The following is a 23,401-nucleotide window of genomic DNA, read 5'->3' as shown; positions in this document are numbered from 1 at the left end:
TTTGATAGCAACGGCATAGAAACCAGCTATCAAGGACCTGGCAACCCCCTAGAAGAACCTAGCAACTACCTAGAAGTCCATAGAAACACCCCAATGATGCACCTAGAACAACCTGGCAACCATAAAGAACATCTTAGGACCATGCAACAATGCACTAGAAATCACAAAACATAACAATGCCTTAGCAACGCCTTAGCAACCATAAAGAACCTGGCAACCACATAGAAGTCCCTAGAAACCACCAAGGACACCCATCAACCACTTGATTCACCTACTGTAGCACCCTGGCAACCATCCGGAACCACGTAGCAATGCACTAGAAATCACAAAACGTAGCAATGCCTTAGCAACGCCTTAGCAACCATAAAGAACCTGGCAACCACATAGATCTCCCTAGAAACCACCAAGGACACCCATCAACCACTTGATTCACTTACTGTAGCACCCTGGCAACCATCCAGGACCATGTAACAATGCACTAGAAATCACAAAACTTAGCAATGCCTTAGCAACGCCTTAGCAACCATAAAGAACCTGGCAACCACATAGAAGTCCCTAGAAACCACCAATGACACCCATCAACCACTTCATTCACCCACTGTAGCACCCTGGCAACCATCCAGGACCATGTAACAATGCACTAGAAATCACAAAACATAGCAACGCCTTAGCAACCATAAAGAACCTGGCAACCACATAGAAGTCCCTAGAAACCACCAAGGACACCCATCAACCACTTGATTCACCCACTGTAGCACCCTGGCAACCATCCAGAACCATGTAACAATGCACCAGAAATCACAAAACATAGCAACGCCTTAGCAACACCTTAGCAACCATAAAGAACCTGGCAACCACATAGAAGTCCCTAGAAACCACCAATGACACCCATCAACCACTTGATTCACCTACTGCAGCACCCTGGCAACCATCCAGGACCATGTAACAATGCACCAGAAATCACAAAACATAGCAACGCCTTAGCAACACCTTAGCAACCATAAAGAACCTGGCAACCACATAGAAGTCCCTAGAAACCACCAAGGATACCCATCTACCACTTGATTCACCTACTGCAGCACCCTGGCAACCATCCAGAACCATGTAACAATGCACTAGAAATCACAAAACATAGCAAAGCCTTAGCAACGCCTTAGCAACCATAAAGAACCTGGCAACCACATAGAAGTCCCTAGAAACCACCAATGACATCCATCAACCACTTGATTCACCTACTGTAGCACCCTGGCAACCATCCAGAACCATGTAACAATGCACTAGAAATCACAAAACATAGCAATGCCTTAGCAACGCCTTAGCAACCATAAAGAACCTGGCAACCACATAGAAGTCCCTAGAAACCACCAATGACACCCATCAACCACTTGATTCACCCACTGTAGCACCCTGGCAACCATCCAGAACCATGTAACATTGCACTAGAAACCACCAAAACATGGGAATGCCCTAGCAATGCCTTAGTAACCATCAACGACCTGGCAACCACCTAAAAGACCCTAGCAACCAGCTAGCAACATCCATCAATAATATCCTGTCATCAGGGCGGTGAGTTTTACACATTTTATCATAGAAATGCACTTTGCTCTTGGGATGCACCAGTCCAGATCCACTGCCTCAATCTCTCCCTCTCCCTCTGATCCGACCTCTTTCCCGACAGGCGGTTTAATAGTCCATCTGTGTGACAGACATGACTCTAAATGACCAGATTTCCCCATCGTCCTGCACAAAAGAGACAACCTGAAGGAACGCTACACAAATTTGCATACTTTCTTTCAGGTCCTCCTGTTCCAAAAAGATCTTATGATTTTTTTTTCCCCTCGCCGTTTCTTCTTCATTCCCCAGTTCGATTTCAGCGCGGAGGGATTATTTATGAGGGAGGTGAGTGTCAGGACACCGAAATGAGCCTCAGACGCTGGAGAAGATTTCAATCACTGCAGATCCGTGGCTCAGGCCGTGACCTTCCTGTAAGAGCACTCTTCCTGGAATGAGGAATGGGGGCGGGTGAAGCCTGGGATAGACTGAGAGAATCATTCTTGTTTAAATGTGCGATATTCATTTGTTAAAACAGCCACATTTACAATGACAAAATTAATGACGAATAAAATGTGAGTCACTATTTGGCAGGGAAAAAATCTTAAATTGCATCGAAACGGCTAGAAAAATGAAAAGCGAGCGCGTCGTTAACTGAATCTAATCCATTACATTGCATTTCAGTGTCGGAGCATTGCATTGGCTTTGTTAAAGTAAATAGAAAAAGCTTTATTGTGTCCCTCGTTTAGGATTCTCGGGGGAAATGCAGATGTAAGGGGATAAAACTGATCATTTCAAGGATCATCAAATGGCATATGCAATGATTATGTAAAGAGTAGTTCATGTAAACTTAAACCTATTAAAAAGCACATTTTTTCATTGAAATAAAGATGAATATATATATATATATATATATATATGATCAAAAGTCACTGTGAAGACATTTATAATGTTACAAAAGATTCAATTTCAAATAAGTGCTGTTCTATGGAACTTTCTATTCATGAAAGTATCCTCATTGTTTTCAGCATTGATAATAAAAATGGTTTTCGAGCAGCAAATCAACATATTATTTCTGAAGGATCATATGGCACTACATAAAATTATATGAAAAGTTTCAACTTGAATGGTTCAAAACTTACTATTTGAAATAAAAATAAAGATAAATAGACATATTTTAAAAAAAATGACAAGCACAAAAATGATTAAAATAGATTTAAAAATTCATTAATAAATACAACACATTCCCATTCCAAGACGCTTTTGACCATGCGTCAACATCCGACGTTTTAGGGTACCCTTTAACGACAGTTAGATGACGATCCTGACAAATACTGTAAAAGGATTTAAATAATACTTGTAAAGAGTGATGAATTGACTGTGGGATCTGTTGGCATTGGTGACCTCAGTGGATTTGTGTTTTAAGCAGACCACCAGCAATTCTGATAAAGATAAACAGTTAATCCATGACCTTTGAGAGTTAGTATCACATCATTAGTCTTTCCCCAGCAGCTCTTAGAGATGCAGACCATGAGCTGTGCTGTTTTCCTCCAAAAGACTGTTTCATCATCATGTGCTTGAGAGAATTCTGGCTTCTTTTCATTCTGATGATAACAGTCTTGTGTCCTTGAGGAAAAACACTCCACCCTTGGTTTTTCATGAGTAGTACTCCCCTCGATAATTAGTGTACTGTAAGTAACTTTCATAAAAAAAAAAGCATCGGTTAAATTACAAACAACATTAGTAAATGCAAGTCTGGAGTTGAATGCCTAATGAAAAAATGGCAACACTTTACAATAACATTTGCAAATGCATTAAAACATTTAATGCGGAATACATTTATTATTATTTTATTTTTTCCAAATATATAGCTCAAACCCATTAAATAATGAAATAACAATTAATCCGTTAAATAAATCAGATACAGCATTTGATTTAAGTAATGTAGTTAATGTTAAAAAATTGGTAGTGAAACGCAATCTCACGATCAATTCGTACAAATTCGTACAATTTGTCTAAACCCCAGTGATGGGTAGGTTTAGGGGCGGGGTCAGGGCTAGGTCATTCGTACCAATTCATACGAATAGGGCAACTCGTAAAATATGGAAGATTTAGCAAAAATCCGGATTCGTATGAAGGTAAAGGTGAAGGGTCAGTTAGGTGACGTGTCTACACTCTTAGAAGAAAAGGTTCTATATAGAACCTTAAAAGGTTCTATCAGCGCTACGTATTTGGAACCCCTAAAAGATTCTATACACTCTTTAAAAAAGGGTTCCTCTGGGTTCTATATAGAACTCTGGGGTTCCGTACTTGGCCAATAGAACCTTTTACCAAAAAAAAAATGGTTCTATATAGAACCATTTTGGAGTTCCATATATGAAGCGGGGGATGGAACCATTTCTGGTTCTAAATAGAACCATTTCTTCTAAGAGTGTACCTAAACCTAACCTAAACTAAACCTAACCTAACATGACGCGATCATAGGGCGCCATTAGCAACCACCTTTAGCATCAGTTAGGGAAGGAAAGGGTGCCTAAAGCGTCGGATATTGAAACATGGTCAAAATAGATGACGCCTTGGGATGAGAATGCGTTGGCTATGAAGAAAAAAAAATTGGTGCTAACACGGTGTACCTGGTAAAGTGGCCAGTGAGTGTATAATCAAGAAATGTTTATAATGATAATGCAACTATTTCTGACCAACAGAGCTTAATTCTGATTATTTATCATTGCATAACTCACTTTCAATCAGCAAGAACGGACGTAATCTGATCTCAGATCTGTATGACAGGTGCAGCATCATCTAACACTAATCTAGCCGAACTAATCTATCTAATCACACTAATCTACCCTAACTGGGGTAGGTCAAACTTCTCATATCGGAATGAATCAACATTCAATTAGTTTGGGTTGAGGTTGGTGTTGATGCACCTGTTACGATACTCTGCGATGGATGCTTGATTGTTTTAGTTAAAAACGTGTTTTTACGCTCAAGAGCAGGTTTCCAGATGAAGGCTGCAGGAGATGAAGGAGAGAACGCGAGGCATATGGACTCAGCATCTGACTGTTTGTCCCTGCTGGTTTGAGCTCAGATCCGTGTCAAACTCGACTTTCAAGCTTTTTGATGTTGGCCTAAATAACATCTAGATCTACAATCTAGATCATTTGAACTACTTTTAAAGTTTGAAAGCTGAAAGTAGCCCATTCGTGAAACTTATTTTAAAGATTTGAGGAGTTTAACAACATATTTTATGCAAATATGTAAACGTTCCACATGGTTTGGTTACCATAATAGTGTCTTTTACAAAACCTAACAGACTTAATTTTTGCTTTGAGATTGTATAATATCATAAAAAATAAGTGTGGCTTAAAGTAAGTCTCCTTTACTTTTCGTAAAAGAAAAAAAAACGTTTGATAACACCTCAGATTACATTAGTTAACATGAACATAACAATGAAGATTGCTACTAAATCATTTATCAATCATAGATAATGTTAATTTCAACATTTACAAAGTTGTATCTGGTAATAATATTTAATGGACCTGAGTTGACATGAACTAAAAAAATATTTATCAAAGATTATTTTAGTAAGTTTTACAAATGAATACTTTTTAAGTTCTTGTACTTCAAAACTTCACATTGAATTCAGTGTTACCTGCCATTTTGGTAACACTTTACTTTAGTATTATAGTTACATAACTATAATATGCGTAAAAAGAAGAAAGAAAATGTGATGTGGTGTGTCAACTCACCACCCAGTTGCTAGGGTGTTTTGGGTGGTTGCTACGCAGTTGCTAGGTGGTTGCTAAGGTTATCTGGGTGGTTGCTAGGTGGTTGTTAGGGTATTCTGGGTGGTTACTAAGGTGTTGCTAGGCGGTTGCTAGGGTGTTCTGGGGGTTGCAGCGGTTGCTATGGTGTTCTGGGTGGTTGCTAGGGTGTTGCCAGTCGGTTGCTAGGGTGTTCTGGGTGGGTGCTAGATTGTTGCTAAGGTGTTCTAGGTGGTTGCTAGGGTATTCTGAGTGGTTGCTAAGGTGTTCTGGGCGGTTGCTAGGGTGTTGCGTGTTGTCACTATAGTAATAATAATTACTAATAATTATAATATACATAACTCTACAACTAACCCTAAACTAAACCTCCTAACCCTATAGAAAATACATGTGGTTAATTATTATTACCCAGTACTTAAATGTATAAATACACCGTAACAAAGATTTCTAAATACTGTAACAATTGTGATGCTCATTGAATGTTAACTAATGGAACTTTATTGTAAAGTGCTTCCAAACTTTTTAGGGTCACTGCACATTTACATTAATTTAGCAGATGCTTTGATCCGAACGCTTTTATAGTGAACAGAAGGTGGGCAAAATATGAGGCTATGTATTTTGTGGTTTTCTGAAGTGACCTTCAACTACAGTATAAGTTGAAATCTGCTTTTATAAACTCCAGTGTCCAGTTTCATCATCTAAAACACATGACGTCGGTTATTTACAAATGTTCCTGCCTTTCATTCGCCCTTTAGGTGCAGACGAGCATTTGAAACATCTACATCTGTGTGTGTGTGTGTTTGTGTGAAACCTTCTGCTCACCCCCTACAGCGCTGATGAGAGCAGCGAAAGCAGAAACATGACGTCCGTTCCAGTCTTCTGGGAATAAAACAGTTCATCCTTAAGGAAGGACGGGTCACGAAGTCAGAGTGGCTTTAGCACTGCTTAGTAACGTGTGTATGCCTTTGCCCTTGAGTGTACCTACAGCCATGTGTGCATTTACATGCAGCGTCCTCATATACAGTAGAGAGTCACTGGAAACACACTTCAAACATTGATCCCCGTCAAGTGCACAAGCGCCTCTGGACATGGAGGGCTCTTGGTAACATAAGAGTAATCCAAGCTTATATTCAGCGCTAAAACACACCGGCCGCATGCCAATCACTCGTTCATCAGTTCACATACGTCTGTTCTGTCCTTAATATGAGCCCAGGGGCGTTTGTCTCCTTGAGCCGAGACTCTATAAGCAAAATGAGTCCAAACATCTCCACTTCACTTTTCTACACCTCTCAATAGCAAAACCGTGTCCATTGCATTTGCATATTGCATATGAGATAGTATTTAAGTAATGGTCTGCTGTGGAAATGTCTCCATTAATCGATCAGTCAATTAATGCTTTTGAAAAGTGAGGGAATGACATTTCTGAAAGTCAATGGGAAGAGTGAGACCGCTCTTTCATCGCTCATGGTTCTCGGTTAAGTTTCGTCTCCTTTGTCTCGTTTGTTTCTCCCATATGAATCGTGAAGCTTTAGAAGCAACTGTTTGGTCTCAGAAGAATTTGGTTAATTTTCTTTTTGATGATAAAGTTCATTTTATAATTTTAGCATAAATTAGTAAAAACTTTTAAAGACTTTAACAAAAGATTCCAGTATATGTGCTCTAATTCATCTCATTGCTGTCTTGGAGACAATTGAGATATTAAAGAGATGTCATTTGTGATTTTTTATTTTTTTTTTAAAGTAATTTGGTAATTTTTCAGAATTAGATGAGAAATATTTGAGAATAATTGGAATTTTGGCACATCTGAATATTTTGGGATATTGTGAGATCTTTAGAGGAGACTACAGGACTCTAATTGTTATTTCTTTAATTGTATTGCTGTCTTAGAGAATCGGTTGAGATTTTAATTTTCTCATGAGATACTCTGGTAATTTGGTCTCAGAAGAAGATACGAAATATTTAAGTAATATTGATGAAACTGACTTTCAATGCAGATTTTCAATGAGATGCCAAATTGAAAACTTCTGAGGCATTGTTGAGATCCCTGCGGTCTTCATTTAAGAGTCAAATCTGAGAAGCTGGAGACCATTGAATTGCTCTATTGAATCTCATTGCTGTCTGAAGAATTGATAGATCTCATTTGTGTGTTTGCTCATGAGATATTTGGGCAATTTGGTCTTAAAAGCATTGAATGAAAGTAATGTGAGCAGATACTGGCGAATCTGGCTTTTCAATCCAGATTTTCAATGCAAGGTTGAAATATTGTTGAGATCTCTAAGAAAAACATGAGATCACTGAGATTTTACTTACTTTACAAGAGATCTCTCTTGTGTTGTTTCCACTTAGATGAGAATTAGATGAGACATATCTGAGCTCATATCGAATAATCTGAATTTTCAATGCAGATTTTCAATGCAAGTTTGAGATATTGTTGAGATCTCTTGGAGAAATATGAAAGACATCTGAGAAGCAGAAGACTGTAATTGCTATATTTTAATCTCACTGCTGTCTGAGAATCGACTAAGATGTTAAAGAGATCTTATTTGGGATTGTTCTGCAAGCTTTGGTCTCAGAACAATTAGATGATAAGTGTTTTAGTTCATATTGATGAATCTCACCTTTCAAAGCAGATTTTCAATGCAACGCAAATTTGAGAACAATTGGGACAATCACTCTTAGAAGAAATGGTTCTATTTAGAACCAGAAATGGTTCCATCCCCCGCTTCATATATGGAACTCCAAAATGGTTCTATATAGAACCATTTTTTTGGTAAAAGGTTCTATTGGCCAAGTATGGAACTCCAGGGTTCTATATAGAACCATTTTTTTGGGTATATTGGCCAAGTATGGAACCCCAGGGTTCTATATAGAACCCAGAGGAACCCTTTTTTAAGAGGGTATAGAACCTTTTAGGGGTTCCAAATATGTAGTGCTGATAGAAGCTTTTCTTCTAAGAGTGATTGAGATCTCTAGAGGAGAAACATGAGATACTGGGGTATTTTTAAAACAATTCTTGAGATCTCTGGAGAAGGTATTTTATTTTAGTAGAAGAATCTGAGAAGAGGGAGACTGTAATTGCTCTATATTTGATCTCTCTGCTGTCTATCAGTTGGTTGTTTCCACTTGGGTTATTTGGGTCTCAGAAGAATGAGACACATTTGAGCTCATTGAAGAATCTGACATTTCAATGCAAGTTTGAAACATTGTTGAGAGCTCTTCAAGATCTTATTTGTGTTGTTTCTACATGATTTATTCGGTTCTCAGAAGAATCAGATGAGACACATTTGACCTCATATCTGTAACATCGTGGCCAGGAATAAAGCAGAGAGTGAATCCAAACGCAAGCACTTTAATAAAATAAAAACAGATAATCCAACAAAGAAACTCAGAACAAAGCTACAGGCAACAACGACCGACAACCATCAACTGAAGCAGGTTTAAATACACGGACAAACAAGCTAAATGAGGTAACAAGTGGGCGGGGCTAATTAGAAACACCTGGAGAGACTCATCAACAAGAAAAACCTGACTTTTCAATGCAAGTTTGAGACACTCTTAGAGAAACATTGACATCCGAGAAGCAGAAGACTGTAATTTTATCACTGCTTTTTATCAATTGATATTAGGTCTCATTTGTGTTGTTTCATGATTTATTCGGTTCTCAGAAGAATTGAATTGACGTCATATCGAATATGTGACTTTTTCAATGCACACAGTTTGAGACATTGCTGAGATCTATCGGGGAGAAACATGAGAACATTTCTAAAAAGCAGGAGAGTGCTTTATATTGAATCACACTGCCGTCCAGGAGAATCTCTGAGCGCTTACAGAGATCTCATTGCTATTTTTTCTTTCCTATGGGATGTCCAGTCATTGCAACACCCCCGTGTTTACCGTGTAGTGCAGCTCTTCATGTTCACATTCATCCAGTGGTTGGTTTGGGATCCGGTCGCGTCCTTCTCCCGCATCATCATCATCCTCATCATCAGCAGCAGCAGAGCTCGTCATGAAACCCGTCTTCCTCGTTCAGTGATGTGATGTGCGCTCGCCGTTTGTCATCATCATCATCTTCATCAGGAGCGGACAGACAGTAGCGGATTCTCTGCTCAGCTTCTCTAGAGGATGTACCGTGTTACCGGAGGGAAACGGAGGAGAGTCTAACCGGGGGCCCTTCCGTGATAAAACAAACGAGGACGGAGAGGATCGACGCGGATTTTTGCCTGGATCTGTGCGGTGAGTGAACCTGACATCAACACTGACATGCTAAACGTGCGCCGAAATAAACGACTGTCATGCACGTAGGAACAGGGGCGAGCTTCATACAGCTGTCAAACAAACATGCATGTAAATTTCTGCTGCATCGGGTCTGCTGACGCATTTTGCAGTTGTCTGTGTGCCAGGGGCCAAATCTGGGGCTCAATTCAGTCTATTTGTTTCTCCCGGTGCTAAAGTTGTTGTTTTTTAGTATGCATTTTTTTTTTTTTTAGTATTCACATAAATGCAACATATGCTTGGGGATCTTCAATGACATCTTTGACAAGGCTGTTTGTTCGTCAAAGTTGTTTAATTCCATTATTTGCATGACAAATGGTCATATCTAATATAGCACAGCATAAATAACTAGATTTGTATGTCTGAAATGCATTTATTTGTTAGTGTAAGAGATGCTGAGATGTTTGTTGTCATGGTAGTAATGTAAATGGTCAGTTTTTTTTAATAAGGAACCAGAGATATTTCTGAAGCATCACTGATTTAGTCTCCTTTTTCACTATTAAGTCTAATACACTATTGCTTGAGCGTCCTTAATGCATTTTAAGTGATCTGCATCATAATTTGTATAGGCTACACATTCGAGATGTGACATGAGCAGTTGTTTCCACCTGAGCTGACGCTTAAAATGACTTAGCTTGGTTTCTAAGGGTCTTTCATTCATAAATTATGTTTACTGAATGAAAACCAGGTATAGAAATTGAATTTATAATGTCTGGCTGTGTTTGTCTGCAGTGTGTCTGAAACGCATCGTTAACCCTTTGAGTTAATTGTCTACTGACAGAGACTGTTGTCATGGTATCACAGTAAACAGACAGTTCCTTTCATAACACACTAATCAACTTATTTTTGTTGATACTGTTACTGTAAGAGATACTGGTATTTGGTTGTCATGTATCAAAGTAAAAGGCAGAGCAGAGATTCAGAGGATGACAAGATCCAAAATCACCTGTGAATATAGCCTACTTAAAGGGATTCATTCACCCAAATATGAAGACACTGTCATCATTCTGTCATACTCGCCCAACAAAAGAAGCCTGTTAAGCTCCAAAAATAACAATACAGCAAAGTACATAACATGCACTCAAAAAAAATTAGGCTTTAGCATTTCAATTATACATGATATTTCCATGCATTTGGATTACACCATTTATATATAAAATTACACAGTCACACACACTGTAATAAAATATTGTTGGTTTAACTTAAAAAAATGAAGTAACCTGGCTGCCTTAAAAATGTAAGTTCATTGAAATGGAAAAATTTAATTAATACAGTGAAGGAGATTGATTTCGTCATCAGAAACTCAAAATATTATGTTATCGGAACTAAGTTGATTTGACAAAAGAAATAATGTTGTGATTACAAATCATGAAAATATTTTTTTTACAGTGTGTTTAACCAGGTTTATCATCAATAAATCAAATTAGTTTGTCTCATCACTGTAAAAAAATATGTAATCACAACATTTTTTTCTATTTTGTCAAATCAACTTAAATAATTTATGTGGTTCAGATAACGTCATATTTTGAGTTTCTGATCATTGAGTTAACTCAATTTTTCCATTTTAATGAACTTAAAATTTTAGGGCAACCAGGTTACTTCATTTTTTACCAAATGTTAAACCAACAATATTTTTTACAGTCTTAAAATAACTGATTATTCAGCCCATTCTCACCCCCAAGGCGTCACCTAACTGACGCCTTGGGAAGCATTTGGACATGCTTCAATATCTGACGCTTTAGGCGCCCTTTAGCGTCAGTTAGATGACGCCCTAGGATCGCGTGTACCCTACCCCTACCCCACACCTAAACCTAACCGCGTCCTATAACAGACGCTTTCCTTTAGCGTCAGTTAGATGACGCCGTAGGATCGCGTCATGTAAGTGACGCTAAAGGGCGCCTAAAACGTCAAATATTGAAGCATGGTCAAAGGTGACGCCTTGGGGTGAGAATGCGTTGCATAATTGCTTGTTCCACAGCAGTAGCCATAGTTGTTCATATTTTTTTTATTTCTTAAAAATAAACAGATAAATTGGATTTTGCTTTTAATTGAAGAACTTAAATTTCTGTCTGCTTGGAAAAATCTGTGTTTTCTTCCTTTGTTTGCACATGTTTGCAACATTAAGGTGAGTGAATAATGACTATGACCAACCCTTCATTAGTATTATTCCCTCAATCTCACAGCCATTTTCATAGTTTTTTTTTTTTTTTTTTTTTTTTTTTTAACTGGCCTCCAGGGTGTTTTTCCCGCTCGAGAGACACAACCGTGATGGATTCTCTTTCTGTAGCTAAACTGTAAGCGAAAAGCAGTCAGCGATTGATCCCAGGGTCCCACAGCTGCCTGATTTAACACATAGTTTAGGGCACTGTTCTCCCGCAGATGTTCCAGCTGCGACCGGTTCTCTCTGCAGGTATTTGACGGGTGAGGGTCCCGGTTGGACGGGACCTAATTAAAAGCCCGTTGTAGTGGTGGGGGGTTTTGATTGATTGCGTTTTTGGGTGTTGTGGCAAATCTAAAGAGCGCGCGGTGGGTGTCGCTCAGCTCAGCGAAGGGCTTGCAAGCATAAATCAGCATTTAAAACAAACATTGCCGTTCATCTCAATTAGAGGAAGCGCGGTGGGTCACGGGCAGATTCAGTCAAACGCGTCCACGGATCTGAGCTCGCGCAGCCGCAGGCGGATGACCCTGTGTGTGTCTCTCCGACACGCAGCCATTAGACAGCAGGCGCTTTTAATGAAACACTTTAAACGTGCGATGTCAACAGGGATTTATCCTTTGGCTGTGATGCGGGATGAAGCTCAAACAGTGGATCCAAAATCAACCTTTCTCACACATGCCAATGCCATGTGGATTGAGAAATTTACTAGCCTGCGTGTAGGCTAGTATTTCTTACCAGCATGACTTTATTGTCCTTTTTTTTTATATTGACAATGGCGTCTTTTATGTTCACCACCATTTGATCATAAATAGGCTACAGAAAAAACAGTGATGTTTTAAAATATTATTACAAATCAAAATAACCATTTTCTATGTAAATAATATAGTAAAATGTAATTTATTCCTGTGTTAAAAGCTGAATTTTTAAGCATCATTACTCCAGTATTCAGTGTCACATGATGCATCATAAATCACTCTAATATGACGATTTGCTGATTATGTGTAATGTTGAAAACAGTTGCTGCTTTATATTTTTGTGGAAGCCATGTATATTTGATTTAAAATAACAGCATTTACTTGAAATAGAAATCTTTTGTAACATCATGTCACCTTTGATTGGTTTATTTTATTTTCTTCAGTATGGTTTGCTTGTCTTGTGTTTAATTGGCACTCCAGTTGCACAAGTGAGGATCAGTCTATCATTCTTACAGTTCAGTTTAAGCCGTATACAATGTTGCCAACAGTCGAGTAGCTGTTTAATGTATTTGCCAAGGCCACTTTTACTTGTGTTTTCGCTTGGCAAGTGTTCATTCTGGACCCTGCGTTCAAAGCATTGAAAGAAACAGCACATGAATGTTTTGCTGTTAGTATTGCATTGTTTAGGCAAAGCTGCATTACTAGGCCACAGGAAATCCAACCACAAGGTAAATTATTTAAACTAAATAGTTACTAATTATTAAAAACTAAATATATTTAAACTAAATAGTTTTGATCTAGCTAATAGGGACTTTCGATTGAAATTCTTGTTAAAAACTGGTCCAAACTGACTTACTGTTCTAAAGAAAGGTGATGTAATTCTCTGTTTTCTGGTTTAAAGCAGGCTGGATAGGCAGATAAACTGAAGATTCAGGTACATGTTGAGAGTTTAAATGTCTAATCTGGTCAAACCGATGGTAGAAGACGGTTTATACTAATGTCTGTTATAGCACCCCTTGTGGCCCCTTAAGGATGCATTTGCATTGCACTATGAATTGCTTTCTGACATTTCAGATCATGATGCGTAAAATTGAACTTGCAGCTGAAAGTGTCAATATACTTCTCTTGTCATTCGTATTTTGATCTGTATTAAGGAAACTAGCTTTGCATTTGATGCAATAGGGGGAAAAAATCAATGCAAGCACAACAAAGCAGTGTGAATCTCTGTGTATGTGTGCATTGTATGCATAATGGCATCCGTTTCTCTGGAAGTCGAGTCATTTTGACATGCAAGACAACGGAGTTTGTTGTGTTGCGCAAAGCATATATTGCAGTGCAGAGAAGCAATAAAGCTTGTTTTTATTAGCTTTTTCTTCTTCAGTGGGTTTTGTGCTTACATCGACATACGTTCATGTCTTTTTAATGGAGTTTTACTGTTGTTGTTTAGCATGCAAATACTGTCTAACACCGCTCTTATGCCCATACACTTGCAGTCAGCATCAATCTGTTGCCCAATCAGAAAGACCCAGCCCTGTGACGTTGTTTTTACTGTATATTGTCTCTCAGAGGAACACAGCTGTAGATTTGCGTCATTGATGTTGTCGTAGACTCTGCCTGCTGTGATTATCAGGTGTAATAAAGGACCTCATACGCAAGTGTCAGGAGTGATTGATTATTTACATCAGAGAAATGGCCCGTGAAATGGTGAAGTAACAGCGGCTTTTGTGTTGGCCGGTGTTTGGATGCGTGTCTTTCTTATCATAAATGAAATTAGTAATGAAATGTATACACGCACTTGTTTATTGTCTAAAATGGCAAGTTTTAATCTGATTTTGACGTATAAGAAACAAAGGATGGCTGATAGTTTTTAAATGTGATCTGTGTAGACAGTTATTGTACATTGTCCAAAGTCAGGCTACACATGACTAGATGCAGCACGCTCTTTTTACACATCTACAGTCTATTTGGAGAGTCATCTCAATACTCAAAGTGACTTCATGCCAAGACCAGGAACGGATGCGGCTAATTGGAAGATTTACCAAAGGTGGCAAGGAGACGCGGGCAAAATGTCTGTTGTAACCTTTGTAGAGACAAAAACATGATCTATGCGACGTGAAAATGCTAAAATAACCATTGGCGAAGTCGTACATTAATAGCCGAGGAGCCTTCGAGCAGTTATTTTCACATTCATTGTTGTTTTAAGACATCATCTCCACAGGCTATTCACTCGAGTTATTATAACACTAACATAAATCCTTGGGTGTTAAGCACGTTACTTTATTAAAGACTGAATATTGCATCTAATATAATTATATCCACATAATGTCGTTATAAATAAATTTTATTGAGTGTACAAATATAATTACAGACTTTATGCTAAAAAATGCAGATTCTTGTTTTGTTTTTTAAGACTCTTGTACAGTCGACACATGGCTATTTCTGAATTCTGAGCCCATAAAAGCCTCATAAAGGTGACTGAAAGCAGCGCTTTACTTCTGTAATGTGTATTTCCTGTCCTTGAGTTGATGTATTTTTAGAGAGGCTACTGTTATACTTGGGGGGATTTTGTTTGTAGAGAAAATGACAGTTATATTTCCCATCTAACAGTAATGATGTCCAAGATGAAGAGAAACGAGATCTGACTGAGGAACCGGGTCTTTGAAAAGTGTTTATTTACAGATTGGATCTGTTGGACCTACTGTGAAGTTCACTAGATATACTGTACATATGCTGCGTTCAAGTCCTCCTGGGAAGTTCGTACGTACGAGGAGGTGTGAAGTCGTATTTACGACGTGAGGTGCGTTCAAGTCAGTTTCGTCGGAGCAAAATGGCGGTGTACCTTCTTTTAATGAATTACACAAAAATATTCGGCGAAAGAAGCGAATGAATTGATTCGGAAAAGGATTTGTTCATTTTGTTGAACGAGTTCGAACAGGAGAGTCACGAAGTTGCACCACAGAACATAGCAAGGCGAGCGTTTGATCTTATAAAACGTAAACTTTGTTATTTTTAAAAAAAAATGAGCGATCGTTTCGCTTGATAAGACCCTTATTTATCGTCTGGAATCGTTTAAAGCCCTTTGAACAAGTTTGCAGTTTGTACTGAAAGTTTCTTTTGGAACTTGAACCATCTGGTTCCCATTGAAGTCCATTATATGGAGAAAAATCCTGGAACGTTTTCATTAAAAACCTTCATTTCTTTTCAACTGAAGAAAGAAAGACATGGACATCTTGGATGACATGGGGGCGAGTAAATTATCAGCAAAAGTTTTTTGAAAAGTGAACTACTCCTTTAACTCTGCTAATAAAAAAATGAAGAACAAATAATGCAACCCGGTCTCATCCCAAGACGTCATATAACTGACGTTTTGGGCCGTCTTTTGACCATACGTCAATATTCGCCTTTTTAGGGCCCCCTTAAACGTCGGTAGATGAGGTTATGGGATCCTAACTCTACCCCATACCTAAACCTAACCCTAAACCTAACTGACGTTAAAGGTAAAGCGTCAGTTGTATGACGGCCCGGGATCGCCATCTACCGACGTTTAAGGGGGCCCTAAAAAGGCGGATATTGACGTATGGTCAAAAGACGTCCCAAAACGTCAGTTATATGACTTTTTGGGATGAGACGGTGTTAAATAATGCGCATCAGTTGTGTTTCTTTTTATGTTTTTCATTAGCTTATGAAACCAATGTAAACTCTATCATTAGGTATAATTTTTATATTACAATGATATCATATTTTGTGCAGAGAGCTTGTTTTATAAATGAAAAAGCCTTACAACGTCAATGAGTAAACATTGAAATTCAATTCAAATTTACCGTCAACAGACGTTGAATGAACGTTTCTCACTGACACGCCCCCAACTCGTACAGATCGGGGCTTAAAGAAAATCCCGAACTCCCCACTGGTATTTACGACATTGTGGTGGCGTTCAAGTGCGCTCAACTCGTAATTACGATCTATACGAGATGACTTGAATGCAGCAATAGACCTTCTTGAATACTTGATTCTAATTGGTCCATGGCAGATATTATTGCATACTGTATTTATATACAATACAAAAAACACTATATATTAATTTGTACTGTATAGCATATCCCTCACACAAGCTATTTTCAGTTTCGAAAAATTAAATAAATTTGTTTAGGCTTGGGGGTTAAAACCGTTGTTCTTAATAAAAGCCTCATGTTTTCTACTGAATATGGTTAAATTTAAAGGATTTGTTGAGAAGGGGAACTAAACTATAATGTTTACTAAAAACGTTCCCCAGAAGCTTTACTAACGTTCCGGCAAGGTAATGAACAAACATTCTTCTTCCAGTAACATTAATAGAACACTTATTCAGAGTTAGCTGGTCTTTAATTTTTAAACGCTACAATTAGTTTCAGAATGTTCCGAAAACATTCAAAAGTAACATTCCCGTAATGTTTGAAGAATGATAAAACGGAATGTTCCCTTAAAGGGACAGTTCACCCAAAAATTACAAATCGGTCATCATTTACTCGCCGTCAAGTTGTTCCAAACCTGTTTGAGTTTCTTTCTTCTGATGAACACAAAAGAAGATATTTTGAAGAATCAGTTGATGGACCCCATTTACTTCCATAGTAGGAAAAAAAATGGCTACCGTCAACTGTCTTGTTACCAAAAATCTTCCAAATATCAATCATTGATAAATTGAGGAATGCACCATTCAGCTTTCTATTGTAGATCCTGGCTTTGATCTCAGGTCAGTTCACTGACGTTTTCCGTCATATTCCTGGACTAGGCCTATTTATCTCCATGACCCCAGGACATTCTCTGTCAGCACTGATCTCTCAACGTTTGTTCTCTTGAGCTCGGACTGTCCTCTTCTAAAATAAGCCATCATAGTTTGGTTGGGTTACGAGTGTTTCGTGCAGTACACGCGCTTTAAACCATCTGACAGACTCGGCGCTTAATTGACTATCATTTCCTCGAGACGGTCCACCTGACGTTCCTCGCGGAGCAGCTTGTGCTACAGCCGGCAGAGATTAGCCACCCTTTCCACGTCACCGTTCTCCCTTTAATTCAACTTCCTCATTATCTAAGTGTCTCGCAGAATGAGAACGCGACAGAGAGGGAGATAAGCAGAGAGCATGAGGAGAGACAAATGGAGAGCAGATTGTTGAAGTTTAATTGAATCCATCAGAGAAATGAAGTGAGCTTGTGGCGCAATTACAATATATAAGATTTGCTTTTCTCCCTGATTTGTCGTGTTTGACGTGCAGCGTTTGCTTCGTTTCCAGACGGAAGAATCTGCTCGGTAACTTCCTGTAGGTGACCTGCACCTGGCCAATCAGGTAAAGCACGTTCACCAATGCATTTGCATGTAAAGACGCGACGACCTCAGGGTACGTTTTGTTCCCCCCGCAGCCACTAATGACGCTGTTTCCCGGGGTAATTAATTAGTTTTCGAGCAGAAGCGATGTGGCGTGTGGTAATACCAGATGTTTGTTCTATTTACAACTGCACGGCTGCAGTCTGTTGGGGTATTCCTAATTGTGTAATTGCGCCTTCAGCGATAAAGATGACGAATGCTGCTTTGAACGCCGGCCCCCCGGAAGGGCCCTCATCGCATTATGAAGACATGCGCACCAGCGGGGCTTACGTTAAACCTCATTTGCTGCTCCAAAGCATGCACATTTTCAGAGTTCAGTTGGGAGCTGAGAATGGCAATGTTTGAATGCAATAGACCTTATTCAGAGCAGCGCCATGACCGGTATGAAAGTGAGGCTGTGAGGGATAGACTTACCGTGTTTCCAATGGCATCCGCTGTAAAAAGCTTCTAGATTACTTACAATTTTTCACAGCTTACATTGTCGGGAGTTTTTTGTCAACTGACATTTCTTTGAAAGATATTTTTCCAGTGTTTCATGAGGAGAACAATTCGAAAACGCATTAAATTACAGTACAGCCCATTGAAGAGATGCAAGTCTATCCCTCACAGCCTCGCTTTCATTCTCATTAAAAATCAAAGATGGCGCTCCCGTGAATAAGGCGTATACTAACTTCATGCTTAGTAAAGCTTAAGTATGCACTGAATACTGAGTGCTGCAGGGATGACTTGTGTACACTAAACCCAGAAATGAGTTTTTGGTCACACACACTAAAATCTCCTGGGTTATTTCTTCAACCCTTTTTCTGGGTTGGGTCAAAATTATGGGTTATTTTTGATCCATGGGTTTTTAGTGTGCATTGTCCTGAAGTCAATAATACGTTTTTGGTTAAATGCCTGAAATAACATCTGTGGTGAACACAAGGTCAAGATATTTTCACATTTAATTCTAATAACGTAAAAGCGATGTCCGAGATCTGAGGGTGCAAGCACTTCGGTCTGTGCAAGCGCCGGAAAGCGGCGGAAGTGCACGGTTGCGAAATTTTTTTTACATTGTTTGTTGATATATATCGAAATCGTCTTCCATTGCGATTTCCTGTATATCTAAATATGTTAAGATCTTCACAGTGAAAGGTAACGCTTCCGAAATCTCTGTGTAAACACAACCCGATCTCACGGGAATTCGTCCGAATTTTACGAGGTGGCTAATTCGTACGACCTCACTCGTACGAATTAGTACGATTTTTGCTAAATCGTGCATATTTTAAGAATTCGTCAATTCGTATGAATGACCTACCCCTGACCCCGCCCATAAACCTACCCATCACGTGGGTTTAGACAAATCGTACAAATTTGTACGAGTGAGGTCGTACGAATTAGCCACTTTTTAATCACTCGTATGAATTCGTACGAATTGGTCGTGAGATAGCGTAGGTAAACAATGAGTTTTCATCAAAAACCTTAATTTCTTTTCGACTGAAGAAAGAAAGACATGGACATCTTGGATTGGTTTTTTTAAAAGTGAACTACTCCTTTGGTGAACCAAAGACGGTCTCAAAAACTCGCTGGTGTTTCTGATGTCACAAACGACCATGTAACCAATCAGATCAACGTGTGATCGTCAACCAGTGGATCTCTGAGCTGAGGCAGTGAGTGAAGGCGGGGCTCATTTGCATATTCATAGAACCGCGGATACTAAATGAGGCAAGAGTGTCGACTTAGATTCAAGCTATTTTGAGACATGAAGACATTTTTCTCCAAGAGAAAAAAACGCCTAAATATGTCGTTTTGGTGATCAAAGATGAGTTTTAAGAGATGCAGTTTTTGACTAAAGGGGGACTTTAAGGTTTCCTGTCCAACCGGCATTAAATATAGAAGTACTAGTGTGCTAGATTTCCGAACTCATATTCTAATTGGAAATCTTCTGCTTCCTAGACAGACAAGCTCTGAAAAGCAGAGTGAGGAGCCGTCAGAACAGCATCTGGGCCTTTGGTTTGCCTGAGCGGCCACGTTCCAGTACAGACGAAACCTCGCCAACACTGTGGAGATGAAATTCAAACACTTAAATCCCTCTGCAAAAGTGCTTCTTTCTCTAATATTTACATTTAAATGCATTCATTCGTCAGATAGCGACTCGCTGTTGGGTTATACAGTCAGAATGTGCTTTGGATGCAGTTTAACACTGGTAAATTCATGCCTGGCAGCGCTAAAGAGCTAAACGTTTGGGAAAATGCAACAGACTTTGCTATAAAAAGGCAATCTGGGGTTTAACAGCGTTCTTTGTGTCTCATTGTCCTGGGTGGAACAGTGGAGTGAGATAAAGAGCACAATGAGGAATCCTGCTATTTTAGAAGAATGCTAGTCAATCGCACAATGTAAAGGGAGGAATTGTCATATGGTACTTTTTCAAAAGCAATTCATATAGGATCACGGGGAGGAAATAATTAGTGCGTTTCATTTTAAAGTGTGTGTAATGTGTATTGCCTATAGATCTCAGTCTGTTTCCAAACAGAGAAAGTGATCCGAACCCCTCCGGGTGATGTTGTATATGTATATGTTGTATACAGAAGTATACATATTTTTTGCTGTTTTTAGAAAAACTGTAAAGTCAGTGTGAAGGACTGAAGCCTAGAGCACACTGTACACATTTGTCTGTCCTTTATCATTATTTATTGTCAGATCGTACATTACGACCCCAGTAAACAGTCATTGCATTTCTATAAATGCACATGCAGCATTTATGTGACAGTAGCATTTTCAGTAACTTTTCCAGCGACAAAATGTTCTATTGCTTTTTGTGTGTGTGACATTTACTATTATTTCTCACATATAATTCTGGAAATGTATTCATTCTATTTTATTGGTTGATTCAAATTATTCATTTTAGAAATGAATTATACATAATATAAGTAAAAATGAAAAAAATGTTTATTACAATATTGTTGCTAAATATTTAGCTAATGGGATGTAAATTAAACGAAACCATCAGCGAGAATGCAATATAGTACGATTTTGCAACAAAAATGTAAAAAATTATCGTGATTTTAACGGTAAAAGACTACAGTGAAAAACTGTTAATTGGTTAACAGAAAGTTTTCTTACTATATACGGTAAATAACTGTGATATATACAGTGTATATATATATATATATATATATATATATACATTTATATATATAATGGTACATTTAATGTAATTTTACTGTAAAATATTGTTAAATTTACAGTTTTTGGAAGTGAAAAAAACAAGTCATTATATAATTGGAAGAGCTATTTATGATAAGCTTTGATTGGTCGTGTGACTCCCATCACTACTGTTATTGTTGGCTGTCAGTGAATTACAATGGTAAAAAAAAAACAGATATTAATATATTGAAATACGGTATATTGCTGTAAAATTATATAAGGTTGAAAGTCTGTAAACCTAAAATGTTGCTACCGTATTTTTAACAGGAAAACTCGTAACCAGAACTGCCAGTTTTTTCCCTGTAAATTTAACAGATGTGGTGTTTTCATTAATTTTCAGTTCAGTTTTAGAAAAACTGAGTATAGTAATTTAAAGAAATTACTGTAATTTTAGTACTTTTCATTAATTTTAGAAATTTCATTTCTAATTGATTTTTAAGTTTTCATCTATTTGTCCAGTTAAATTTAAATGACCAGCCATGTGTTTTTCATTAGTTTAAGTTTTAGACTTTAAGGATAAAGCTATGTGGTTAAGTGAGTAGTGTGTTATACATTGCTATGTGGTTGCTAAGACTTTCTTGGTGGTTGCTAGGTGAGTTTTTGATGACTTGCACATCCTACAGGCATTTAGGTGCTGTATCAGTCTATTATCGAGTGCTGGCTAGTGGCCTTGAAATAATTTGACAAGGTAAATGGTTTGCAGTCATGTCATAACTACTGCTCTCTCTCTGACACCGCAAGCTGCCTTCCATCTTCACCTTTGACCTCCCATGCATTACCTTTGATGAAAACACCAGGTGAGCATTTCTACCTTGATGAGATTTGAACAGGACTCATGAAATATTCAGACTACTTTTAACACTTTAAAGATATATATTGTAATTGAAATCTACAGACATAAATGGATAAAGTGCAACTAAACACTTAAATTTGGAAATAACCAATGGAAGCAAATCTCAGTGCATGAAAAAACTACGTTTTTCTTCTGGTAGTGCCTATAAGTAAATACAAAACGGATCTATTTTGATCTAATTTTGTCTGCAAAGGAAGATCTGCACTTAATGTATCTTTAATATCACATTAGTAACTTTTTCAAAAAGGCTAGATCTGAAATTGTGGCATATTATCATCAGTTTCAGGCTGGAGAATTTCACGGATCAGGCCTATTGGTCACTACCAATGGACTAATGCTTATGCTTTGCTTAAGAAAGATATATGAGCCACTTTAGCATTTGTACAGTAAGAGATAATGGATCTAGAAATCGAGGAACGGCTCAAAGAAAAGCCGCAGTGCGTAATCAGCGTTCTTCCTCAATACTCGTGCATTTAATCCCGGTTCGGAGAGCCAGCAGGCTTTTGTACTGATTTCCTGAGTAATTAAAATGGGGAAAAGCTCATTTAGCTTTACTTCTCTCTCTGCTGACGGGGTTGGTCGTGGCCTGGGATTTAAAAGGGAATGTTCTGCTCTTGAGGGAGAAGCTTCATGCTCTGCACTGTATCCTCAGATTAAGCTGTTACGCTTTTCTTCTCTGCCAGCTGGAGATTTAGTTATTCCTCAAATGAAGTGAACAAAAACACGATTTTCTTGGAAACAAAATCAATTAATGGTTCAGACGAAAGAACTCGCCTAAGCAAAACCGTTTCATTTTAAAGTCACGTTCAAAGTTAACTGAAGAACTTGAAAATCTCAAATCTTGTGCCCTACTGTGACTGGGAAATAATCGTCAACCATTACCGTTGGTTGAGTGGCTGCTGAAACTAAGTGCGACTTAAATCTCGCTAATAATGTACACAGCGTGAAAGCAAAGGCAAGATGGTAGCATATTTGGTGTCGCATAATTACTTGTTCTAAAGAAAGCTTTGGTTGTGTTGGAGTTCAGTCGGGGGGAAGTGGGAACAGAAGTTGTTTTAGCTCAAAGGGTTTTGACGTGTGGAGCGTGAAGGGAACATTCAGCATGCGTTCACGTGTTTAATGTACAGCACGGCTCGAATAAATGTAGAGATTTAAAGTCTTATAAATAAAGAGATTTAAAATCTTGTAGAGATTTAAAGTTGCTTGCGTTGATGGAATGAACTGGTTTTCCTGATAATGTCGCTTAAAACAATTTTTTATTGGTTGGTTTTGTAATCATCAACATACTGTAGTTCCAATTGACAAAATAGTCTTTTAAAGGGATAGTTCACTTTGAAATTAATTTTTGGTGTGTTTTAGCTTACCTTAAGGGCATCCAAGATGTTGGTGTCTTTGTTTACGCAGTAGTTTCAATTTTGATATTTTCATCATATAATGGAGGTATATGGGGTCCACCTCAAAGAGCATGCACAGAGAATGCGCCCTCAGATCAGTTGGACGTGGTTGTGGTTACAAGAGGTAAAAACCATATAAATACTGTTCGTTTTCTCACACAAACCGCTC

The 23,401-nt window shown here is 38.3% G+C and overlaps 1 protein-coding gene across 2 annotated transcripts in view; it reads left to right on the top strand.

The window, feature by feature from the left end:
• dlgap4a (DLG associated protein 4a) overlaps positions 1-23,401 on the top strand; it is a 148,544-nt gene that overhangs the window by 6,727 nt on the left and 118,416 nt on the right. Inside the window, exon 1 of one of the 2 annotated variants that reach the window (XM_039652552.2) lies at positions 8,832-9,551. The exons of the other annotated variant lie outside the window; for it this stretch is intronic. The gene's annotated coding sequence lies outside the window, so the exon portion shown is untranslated. Of the gene's footprint in view, positions 1-8,831; positions 9,552-23,401 lie in introns of those variants that run through there. 2 annotated transcript variants of the gene reach the window in all.

This window comes from Pimephales promelas, chromosome 20 (genome assembly GCF_988280905.1).
Source record: "Pimephales promelas chromosome 20, fPimPro1.hap1.1, whole genome shotgun sequence".
Classification (NCBI taxonomy): Eukaryota; Metazoa; Chordata; class Actinopteri; order Cypriniformes; family Leuciscidae; genus Pimephales; species Pimephales promelas.
The sequence above is the reverse complement of the archived record's forward strand: the minus strand, read 5'-3'. Positions and strand labels throughout refer to the sequence as shown.